We start from the raw sequence: 12,877 nt of genomic DNA, 5'->3' as shown, positions 1-12,877 counted from the left end.
AATTGTGATCCTAAGAAATGCAGAAAGCCTACAAAAATATACCCAAGATGCCATAAAATATTAAGCAAAGCATATTACAATAGGCATAAGTATACTTGTTATGTACAGTCATCAACATTGCCCTCACAGCCATCTACATCTGGTCTGAAAAGGAAGCATGAAACACCTGTTAATGCTAGAGCAGCAAAGCAGCCACGCTATGAACCACCTAGCGATAGCAGTTTTAATGGCCAACTTAGGGATCACTGTTTTGAATCAGAACCAAGATGTGACATTAAGAATTTTTTGAACAGTATAACTCCTGATGTGCAGGCAATTCTAAATGCACAAAATGGCTCTTATAAGCTGTCCCTCAAATTGTTTACACAATATAAGAAATCAAATGGCACAAAATTTACACAGCCCCACATAACAGAAACTGTAGCTGTATATTCAAATGCAAATTTAGACAAAATAATAAGCAGTTTGATAGAGCAATTGAATATTAAACACTGAATTTGTAGCAAAAGAATCAGGATGGAGCCTATGTGGATCTCCACACAAGTTATATATTAATATTTCTGAATTCAGCCCACTACAAGGTTCTACATATCTGCTATTACCTGCCAATATTAAAAACAAAAAAGCCGTGGTTAACATAAAAAATAATGATGAGAAATATTTTCTGTGGTGTATTTTAGCTGCTTTGTATCCAGTTTTAAGGGATCCACAAATAATAAGTTATTATAAACAACATGAACATGATTTTGATGATGCTATGGAGGGCTTAGAATATCCAATGTCTGTTCAGAATATTGATAAATTTGAAAAAAAGGCCAGGGATATCAATGGTAAACAATTATCTATTAATGTTTTTATTTGTTCTACTGGCCGTGGCAATTGCTTGATAGCACCTCTCAGAATCAGTACACTTCATGATGATGATGCTGTTCCGATTGATCTGCTCTTAATTGAAGGGGATGACACACACCATTACACTCTGATACACAGTCTTGAAGCTTTAGTCAGAAAACAACTAGACAAATCCAATTCAATATTCAAGTTGTGCAGAAGATGTTTGACTGTATTTGATGGTAGAAAAATGGTGAATGGTGTTTGTGAACAGAATGCAAAAATTGCTAAAAACAAGTTAATTGAACATTTAAAATACTGTGGCAACCATAAACCTGTTCATATGTTTATGCCTAACCCAAATGAAAATGCCAAATTAAAAAAAAATTGAAGCCTTGTTGGAACATCCAGCATATATAGTCTGTGATTTTGAATCAAACCTCAAACCCCTTGCATTCTGCAGCCCAGATCCTGATGAATCTTCAATTACATCATACCAGTTACATGAGACTTCTAGTTTTTATTATGTTGTTGTACAGGATGGTGTTGTTAGTGAAGAATATTTATACATGGGATCAGATGCCATCAAAGAATTTGCACATAGAATAGAAAATGAGTGCCATAACATAGCATCTAATATCTTATTAAAATCAAAACCTATGTTGCCTTTAACAGAGGATCAGATTGAAGATTTCAACAATGCAGAAAAATGCCCGGTATGTGATTCTGAATTTTCAGATGCAAATATCAAGGTGAAACATCATTCTCATACAGATGGTAAATTCAAAATGACCCTGTGAAATAGTTGTAATATTAAGATCCAGAGACCAAAATTTGTCCCAATATTTTGCCATGGTGCTTCTAATTATGATTTTCATCATTTGATCAAATATGAGGGGTTTGACAAGCAGAATTTAAATATTTTAGCTGAAAATAATGAGAAATATATTGCTATTAGCAAAATAATTAAAATTAATGGTGTTCCCATTCACTTAAGATTTCTTGATTCCTACAGAATTCTGTCTGCTAGCCTGGCTACACTGGCCAGTCAATTATCTGATGATCAATTCAAAATCACATGTGCTTTGTTTCCAAATCAGGACCTGAAATTAATTAGGCGGAAGGGTGTATATGCATATGACTATGTTACAGATTTTTCTAAATTTAATAAGTGTTCCCTACCACCACAACAAGAGTTCTACAGTAAACTCAGGGCATCTGGAATTACTGATGATGATTATCACCATGCCCAGTTGATGTGGAACAATTTAAAATGCCAGACATTTGGTGATTATCATAAGGCATATTTAAAACTTGATGTGACCCTCTTAGCTGATATACTTCAGGCATTTAGAAAATCATCGATGGAAAATTATAAGCTGGATCCAATGTATTTCTACAGTGCTCCAGGCCTAGCATGGTCTGCAATGTTTTTAAACACTAAAATGCAGTTGGATCTGATCCAAGATCAAGATATGTATCTGTTTATGGAACAATGTATAGGAGGAGGCATTGTGCAATGTTCTCAAAGATATGCCAAAGCTAACAACAAATATATTCCTGATTATGATCCAGCACTGCCATCAAATTATATATTGTATGTAGATGCCAACAGCCTGTATGGTTATGCTATGATGGATAATTTGCCATAAGCAGGGCTTGAGTGGGTTGAAGATTTCAATATTGAAGATCTTCAGGATTTTGATGACAGTAACTATGGCCTGTTCTTAGAAGTTGATCTGACAATTCCTGATGATTTACACAACAAATTTTCTTATCTGCCCCCAATTCCTGAGGTTGAGTGTTCACCTGGCTCTAAACAGAAGAAGCTAATGATGACTCTAGAGCCAAAACAGGATTATGTCATATATTACTAAAACCTCCAGTTCCTGAAGCATCATGGTGTTCAAGTGACCAAAGTTGGCAAAGTTTTGAGGTTCAGGCACTCAAGATGGTTGAAGCCATATATTGATACAAACACAGAGCTTCGAACATCTGCAATGAGCCAATTTGATAAAACTTTGTTTAATTTGATGGTAAATTCAGTGTATGGCAAAACCATAGAAAATGTCAGAAAACATACTGATGTTAAATTAATTACTGACCCCAGCCTGAGCAAAAAATTGATTCCAAAGCCTAATTTCAATTATAGAAGAATTTATGATGAGAATATGGCACTTTTTAATATGAAAAAACAAAGATTAAGTTTGATAAGCCTATTTATGTAGGGGCTGTGATATTGGAATTGGCCAAATTACACATGTTAAAGCTCTATTATAATGTGCTGAAGCCCTTTTATGGTGATTGTGTAAAACTGATGTACATGGACACAGATAGTTTTATTCTTGATATTCAAACAGGAGATGTTTATCAAGATATGTCCCAGCCTGCATTGCTTGAATATTTTGATACCAGTGAACATACAAAAATTCAACCCCACAACAAAAAGGTGCCTGTCAAGTTAAAAGATGAGACACTTGGTGATGTTATTTTGGCATTTGCTGGGTTAAGGGCCAAGATGTACAGCTTTGAAACATGTAGTGGTGCTGTTGCCAAAAAGGCAAAGGGCATTGGTAGAGATACTGTAGACAAAGAGCTTGAATTTGAAGATTACAAAAAATGTCTCAAATCATATAGTACAATCAGAACATCAGAATGCAGAATTCAGAGTGAGGATCACTTGTTGACTACAAATGTTGTAAGAAAAGTGGCTCTGGACCCACATGATGATAAGAGATGCATTTTATCATGTGGCATACATACTCTACCATGGGGTCATTGTGATTTGAAAAGTGGCAAACAATGCCCAATTACAGAGCATGATTTGAAATAAATAAACATGCCTATGAACTTATTTGGGTTCAAAAAGCAGGCTATTATGGACCTGCCAACACCATCACCCTCTTCTGATATACAATCTGTAATATCTAAACTAAGTGGTTTGTTAATTATTCATCTGAACAGGATACTTACAGATGTTGATGATGAAACAGGTAAAACATTGTACATATTTAACAATAATTTAAATCACTACCAGTTACCTGTAGGTGGTCAATTACAATTTATTACAACCCCCGAGGGTGATGTCAAGGTTTCAATAGGGAGAAATATTTATAGAATTAAGCACTCAAACATGATTTCTGGCAGTATATACTGTTTCTGCTGGTGACTGCTTATATATTGAGGTCCCAGGATCCTATGACAAGCTTATACCTTTTTTTATAGAATTAAGAATTAGATATTTTATAATAAATAACCACTAAAACAAAAATGCCTAATGATATATTTGGCCATACAAGGCATGAAGATCACAGTGATGAGATTCTGATGCTTGATGTCAGAGTTAAAAAATTAAGAAGTGATTTACAAGCTTTACAAACCACACTCAATGCCAGTCTTCAACTAGAAATTACAAATTTACAATCACAATGCATGGACCCTCTTCTTAAAATTGATTCAGAACTCAAATTGCTGCTTCAAAAATATACTGACTTGGCCACATTAGATAATTTTCAAAATTTAGAGGAAGCTGTAGCAGCTCTTCAAGCCAGATTTAAGACTCAGGCTACCAACTCTGAGCAATTGAAACAACAATTGGAAGAACAGATAAATAATGTCCAGACACAGCTCCAAACAATTGTCAAAAGCATAAACTCACAAGAAGATTTTGATCTAGTGATTTCCACTCTAAAAGAACAGATTCAATCACTACAGATACCTAATCTGGAACCTCTCAACAATGCCATAGCCGAGGTTAAAGAAAAAATTGAGACACTTGAAAATTTTATGAACAACCTACCATCTTCTGATGCTTTGAGTGCTATAACTCGGAGTGTTGCCAACATTAAGCTGCAACTTGAAACATATGAAGATTTTGGAAAAATTCAGAGTACCATAGCCCATCTTGAAGGTACCATAGCAGCAGTGCAAAGTGATCTGACAAATGTACAAGAATCTCTAGAATCCCGCTTGCTTGGTATTGTAGACACCCTTGTCAGTGTCCAGCAACAGATCACAAAACTTGAAAACCTCAACACTGAATCTGAGCTATCTTATTTTCATCACTTGATCGATGATATCCAAACAAAGCTTGAAATTTTACAACAATCAACACCTACTCAGGCAGACATAACCCTGCTCCAAGATGCGATGCAAAGTGTGGCTGATGCTTCTGAATTAAATGATGTGAAATTGGCACTTGAATCTTTGCAAAATACTGTATCAAATCTGCCTACATCACAGGAACTTAAAAATAATAAGAGAGCTGTGAATCGCATATTGAAATCAGAAGATATCAAGAATATCCAGACAGAGATCAAACAACTTACTCAGACAGTGGCCACTCTACCAACTAATCAACATATTAATGAATTGCATGCCTTGTTTGAGGATATCAGAAGACAAGTCCATGATCTTACAGCTCAAAATTCAAAATTGGCAGTTGTTGAAAATCTACAGCAAATTGTAGCCAACATCAAGCAACAGCTAGGGACCATGGAATCCAACCAAGCAAATGCTTTGTCTGTTTTTGCCACCCAGCTTCAAGAGATTGTGCAACAATACAAGAAACTTGTTGTGGACATAAAGATCAAGCCAGGCCATGATGATGTTGTTAGGACTATCAATGAGCACCTTGAATCTGTAACAAGTAGATTGCTCACAGCAGAAAAAGAAATAACTGGCCTAATCGAGAATCCTAAACATACAGTAATTCTTGCATTGTACAGTATCCCCAACAAAGAATATGATTCACCATTTACACCTGGAGGCAAAATATATATGCTGTCCCCTGCACAATTTTATTACCAGTTTTTTGTTGGGGGCACACTTAGACCAATCAAGATCAAATATTGGCTACAACCACAGGCACACCACTACCCTACCTGATCAATAACAAATGCTGACAACAAACCAAAGGTCACCAGTGTAGAGTTAGAGGATTTTACACACCCCAATACATTAGAGACATCTTATGCTGAAGATGATGGTTCTCTTGAATTTAAAATACAAATAGGAGACAAATTATATTTAGAAAATCCTGTAGTATCAGCTGATGAACATCCCATAGTTGCAATATTCTTGTTTACATACTATGTCTAGACAAATTATTGTTGATGAATTACACAGACAAGCCAGACATAATTATAAGAGATTGCCAGTGGTTACAAAAGGCATAGATGATTTATGGCAGTGTGACTTGATTGAGATGGCAAGTGGACAACTGAAAAACTTAGACAAGATCAACAAGGGCTACAAGTATCTACTCACTGTCATACATACATTTTCAAAATTTGCCTGGGCTGTGCCACTCAAATCCAAGACTGGAGCATGTGTTACAGAAGCCTTCAGGACAATCATCAATCAGAGTGGAAGATTACCGCGCTATTTGCAAACAGATAATGGCAAAGAATTCTATAATTCTGTGTTCCAACAATTTATTAAAAGCCAGTCAATACAACATTACTCGAGTTACAGTTATCTCAAGGCCTCTATTGTTGAAAGATTCAACAAAACCCTAAAAAATCATATGCATAAACAATTTACACTTCAAGGTAATTATAAATGACTCAGTATCCTACCAGAACTTTAAGATAGATATAACAACTCGGTCCATTCCACAATCAACATGAAGCCCTCTGAGGTAACTTCATCTGATGAGCAAAAATTGATCAGTACTGTTTATTATCCTAGATACCAGCCAACAACAAGAAAAGCCAAATACAAGGTAGGTGATCAAGTAAGAATCAGCAAATATAAGCACATATTCAAAAGAGGCTTTACCAGAAACTGGAGCACTGAATTATTTACAGTGGTTCAAGTTAAACCTGGGACCCGATACACATATATAATAAAAGACCACCGAGGAGAAATTCTCAAAGGCAGGTTTTATGAAGAAGAACTCAGCAAAACTAAGCAGCCTGACACATATCTCATAGAAAAAATCATCCGCAGAAAAGGCAACAAGATATTGGTTAAATGGCTAGGACTTCCAGAACACAGCTGGATCGAGGCAGACAAAGTGATACTATGAACACCTGGGATGTTATAAAAAGACTGCCAGATCCTGAACAGCAGAATAAGAGAAATGAAAAGCTGCTGCCTGATAATATTAGATGTCTTATTGTTGGGCCATCGGCTTGTGGTAAAACTACACTAATGATTGATAATTTTTTATTGGCACCCAACTGGTTAGACTGGAAAAACTGGCACTTGTATGTCTTCTCTAAGAGCTTGGAACAATTAAAATATCAGCAGCTGATGAAGCTATATGATGGACTAGATATAGCCACTTTTGAACCAGATGTTAAGCCACTACATGAATGTCTTGATAATTCTGTTGTTGTGTTTGATGACATTATACTGGATAATCAAAACAAGGTTAGAAATTTTTTTACACAGGGGCGGCGCAAAAACATAGATTACTTCTACCTGGCACAGACTTTTTCTAAAATTCCAAAACAGCTGATCCGAGACAACAGCAATTTTATATGTGTGTTTCATCAAGATCATACCAACCTCAAACACATACATGATGAATATGTAGGTGGGGACTTGAGCTACAATGATTTTTCCAAGTTTTGCATTAGGTGCTGGAACCAGGACAGCTATGGGTTTGTCACAATTGATATGACAAGGAAACCCAATAGTGGTAAATACAGAAATAAAATCAACAATTTTCTAGACATTGAAACATATATAAATAACCATGAAAAGGCCAATCATTGATGATCTTAAATTAAGAGATTATCTTGTAAAAAGATTTAAGGGATGGAAATCAGAGAACCGAGGAATCTATGAACAACACAAGCAAACAGAACAGCCTATTATTGATGCTATTAGTGAATTAGGTAAAAATATAAAAACTGTTACAGAGCAAAATCAAAATTTGATCACAGAGCTTGTACCTGTAGCTGCTAGGAACATATTAGATTATCCAATCACCCCACTTTCTAGTATTCATACACCTAGTCCTGTTGCTCCTCGAAGAATTGAAGCTACTCAGGATCCTATTGAATTGGGTCTTCTTGCTCAAAAAATATTTAAGCACACCTAAAGACAACAAAGATGAGGTATTTGGCTTATATGCTGACACAGAGCGTGATGGTAGCATCATACATAGAATTGTCAATTTTAGAGTAACATTTATGAGAGATGATCTAATTGTATATTCAGAATCTCATCTTGGAGAAAGAGGTGGTTTTGTTAAGTACCCTGGCACACCTGGATTGTGGGAACTGATGACTAGGAAGAGACCTGGCAGCTATACAGATCAAGATTATGAGCATTACAAAGAAATATTAATAAAATCAGATGCTCTATACCAGAACAATGATCCCACACAAAAAAGAGTCAAGTCTAGCAGTGGAGCAAAATACAACAACTTAATCAAGCCCATATGGTCACAGATCAATACAGGTAGTGGAATCAAACAATACAACACCCTGCCTAACGAATTTGTGTGGGTTGATGATGTCAGGAAACTTGTAGATAGGTTGCTGGTGATAGCTGGGGAAGAAAATGCTGGCAATCACAATTTTTACAATGAAAAGGTTGGAATTATGGACATGATAAGCACCAAATTGTCTAATTTTATAGTGAATGACACTAAGGGGATTGGATATCTTATAAAAATTATTAATACTCTACCACCTAAATTTTGGAATATCTCTGAGGGTCGGGGGCTGGTTAATGACATCATAAACAAGCTGCCATTTGAACTACACATACCAGGCTATCAGTATTGTGGTCCAGGTACAAAATTGGACCATAGATTAAACAGAGGTGACCCTGGTGTTAATCCCCTAGATGCTGCTTGTAGAGACCATGACATAGCATACAACACACATTCTGATCTTGATAGGCGACATGTTGCAGACAAGAAATTAGAAGAGGCTGCATTTGGTAGATTTGTAAGCAAAGATGCTTCTTTAAGTGAGAGAATAGCAGCATTGGGGACCACCATAGCTATGAACACCAAACAAAAACTGGGGTGGGGGTTGTGATAAATTAAATAAATTTAAGCCACTTAATTAAGCTATGTAATCCCAGAATATGTATATAATAAACCTACAATGAAGGCCAAGGGTGTTATGTATCAGATACCTTATGCAGGTCTTAAATCTATTAAAACTATTCATAGTCTTTTAACCAAAAAGCAGCGCAAGAAAAAAAAGTTCTTGTCTTGCCAAGGGCCATGGTATAAAATTATTACTTAGTACCCCTCAATTAAAAAAATTACAGCAATCTAGGAAAAATTGCATACAGGAGGCTTCATATTTACTATCCCAGCCATCTTAGCAGCTTTGGGGGCTGTTGGGATCTTGGCTGGGGGATCAGCTGCTATAGCAAAAACAGTAATAGATGCTAAGAAGAATAAGGCAGAATTAGATGAATTGAAGCGCCATAATCTGGCTATGGAAAACAAGGCAAAGGCGTTAAGAGAGCCATGAATAAGTTTAAAAAAAAACAAGAGCCGCTTACAAACCAAGATATTGAAGCTTTAATCAAGCCACTGGGCATCAAAAATTTTAGAGGTGTGTACATGTCTGATTCTTTACAAGAAAAAACACTCAACAAAGAGTGTGGCATAGTTAATTTGGATAAGAACAAAAATCAGGGCACTCACTGGATCTGTTATCTTAAATATTTAAAAGATGAGGCATTTGTGTTTGATTCATTTGGAGGTATTCCACCTGAAAATTTAGTAAAATATCAACTAATCTTTATTACAATAATGCCCGTGTTCAAAATTTCAAAGATGTTAATTGTGGACATCTGTGTTTATCTGTTTTTAGATATCTGTCTCAAATAAATAAACCATCAATTGAAGATTTTCAAAAAGCCTTGTGGTATCTGAAACATCATGGGGGTATTCCATCTCACCAGCCAAAATTCAATATTGAAACTCAGATTACATGATGATATAGTGTATCCCAAAACAATAGCTCTCAGAGCATTTTATGGCATGTACTTGATCCCTAATATTACACACCACAACAACAAGATTGCAGTTGGTGATCAAAAAATTGTTATCACTCCAGGGCAATATAATCTGTCTACTCTAAATGCTCAGTTAACCAGAGGTATAGTGTTAACTCAAAATTCTGTCACTCACAGAGTAGAGATTGTGTCTGCTACAGAAACAGTGGATCTGGGTACTATAGGAGAGCTGTTAGGCTTTGAGAACAACACAAAATTTGAACCAGCCATTAAACACACTGCTATTAATATACCTAAATTCTTAGCCATAGAAACTCTGAATATTCACTGTAATGTGGCCGAGGGTATGATCACCAAATCAAATAGCATAGGCACTCACAAACAAACTGGCATCATTGCAACATTCAAACCTAACTCTGAATTTATGGAGCCAATCATCTACGCTCCATCCCCAACATTATATTTTCCTGTGTGCCATAATAGAATAGATAATATTGAGTTGATGATCACTAATGAAAAAGAAGAATTAGTTGATTTTGCTGGAGCCACAACAACTGCAATCATAGAAATTAATATTTAAATAAAAATACATACAAAAAAAATGGAAAATATTGAGTTATGAGCTACAATCATTCCTTCCAAACAGGAGAACATTTGCAAATTTAAATCAATCCAACACAGAGATTGAGGTTGATCTTGAAGTAGGAAATGACTTTATACAACCCCACAGAGCAGATCTATACATCAAATTTGATGTTGTAAAGCTCGATGGTACAGATTATCCGGCAAATTCAAATATAAGATTGGTAGACAATTTTGTGCCACATCTGTTCTCTGAAATTGAGATCAGAAAACATGGTGTTGTTATAAACAGAGTAGATTACCCTGGCATTACCTCTACAGCTTTGGACACACTAAAATTATCCAAAACCGAGGCTTCTTACTACAAAATAGGCGGATTTGAGGCTGGTGATAAAATAATATCTAAGAGCCACACAGTGCTGTTCCCTATGCGCCTGTTGCCAGGATTCTTCTCAGATTACAAAGATATTATGTGGAAGGGTGGTTTAAGAATCACATTTAGAAGAGCTGCCAATGATAATAATGCTTTGATGAATTACAGTACATTAAACTCTACAGGGGAAGCTCTGCCTAATACCCTACCTGATGAGGGCAAGTGCCTTATTCAGACTATGGAGCTAAGAATTCCAGTAGTTGAATATGAAGCCAGCTATGCTCTTAAATACAAAGCAGATATCCTAAAAAATCCACAGGTGCCTTTACAATTTTATACATATCAATGTGTGCAGAAGCCTGCCACTGGTAGCTATTATGAATTTGATGCTACAAACTCATTCTCCAGTATACAATATGACATGCCAGATTTTGTGGTGGTACTGTTTCAGACTGGAAGACACAATAACCAGGAAAAAATTCAAGTAAATTTGATAACTGCAACAACAAGAACATATATCTTAAAAATGGCAGAAATGAGGTGTTTCCTAGAGAAAATTATAATTTAAACATGTCCAAGGATGATTTCCTCAAATTATACGAAGCATTTACAGCATACAAAAGGGTCACCACTGGCAATACAGACATGTATTACTCACCAGATGAATTCAAAGCACAGAGACCCATGTTTGTCATCAACACCTCAAAAAGGAAACAAGTTGTGGTTAATGACAGGACAAACATTAAAATTATCTGTGAATTATATGATACACTCCCTGATGACACCCTATGTAGTGTTATTCTTATAGGTGAAAAATCATATGTTTATGATGTAAGAAATGAGAAAGTCACAGAGCAATTCTAGAAAGCCTTCGCATATTACATTGTCTTAGTACTAGATATGCAAGTTGAGGCTGGTGTTCAATTAAAATATTGAGCATATTCCAGGTAACAAGTATTTAAGCATATATTACATTATACTACTGTGTAAGCAAAAGCTCTTAAGAGCATTTTTGGCTTAGTTTTAAGTGTAGCCATAACAATATCAAGAATACTATATCTTTAGCAGGCTTACAGACAACAAACTGAGAGATTCAGCCTTTGCACACATGGCCAAATCTGTATGTTCAGGCTTCTTCATTTGTACACTGGGGCTCAAGATTCTTTAGATTTAACTGTGTGCACACTAGGCCGATTGATTCATATAGACATCTTGACATTGTTTTAAGTATAGCCAAATCGGGCTGTTTAATCATATGAGCTCTTCATTTGTACACTGTGTGATTCTTCATTTGTACACTAGGGCTCAAGATTCTTTAGATTTAACTGTGTGCACACTAGGCCGATTGATTCATATAGACATCTTGACATTGTTTTAAGTATAGCCAAATCAATCTGTTTAATCATATGAGCTCTTCATTTGTATGATTTTTGCGCTCATCCTATCACAAAACACACTACTTTGTAGTTGGAAAATGTCATGGCTCGAGAAGGCATTTTGATAGCCATAGCCGGATGTTTACTACACATTTCATGATGATCTTGGAGTTCTTCATCAGCATTCTTTTTTCCTTGACCGTAGAATATACTCAGGCATCTGTCGCATACTCGAATTTTATGGTGATCTGTGGTAATTTGACTTCTTATTAATTTTGGAAGATTCTGAATTAGACAATAATGATAATTATCATCATCTACGATCAGGAGTAATCTGATGACATGATTACTTTTAATGTTGCTATGTCTGAGAACGTAGATGGTGTTGTTTTTGTCTAATCCGAAGATGTGTACTGCTATAATTTCGTTTTTATCTGTCTTGTACTGTGTCTCAAATTTACTAATGTCTCGTAGATTTATAGGGTAATTAATACCAGCCGTAGGTGTTTCAAATTCTGAGATATATTCTGGCTTGTTGTAGTGGCATAAACGTTGTTTGTCATTATTGGCTGGGTGATGATCGGCAATGATGCACCACAAAAAGCATTTGTTATCCTCATTTTGAATGTTGATGATGGCTTTCTTACTGGCTATTTCTGGAGGCAAATTGATGTAGCTGGATGCTCCCATCGGGTTGTATCGTGCTACCTTCAAAGTTAAAGTGTGAGGCAAACCGCAAAGTGTCCAACCCGATCCACGTTTTTGGAAAGTCTCA

Source organism: Lepisma saccharinum, chromosome 29 (genome assembly GCF_977018435.1).
Source record: "Lepisma saccharinum chromosome 29, izLepSacc3.1, whole genome shotgun sequence".
Lineage (NCBI taxonomy): Eukaryota > Metazoa > Arthropoda > Insecta > Zygentoma > Lepismatidae > Lepisma > Lepisma saccharinum.
This window is presented reverse-complemented; position numbering follows the sequence as displayed.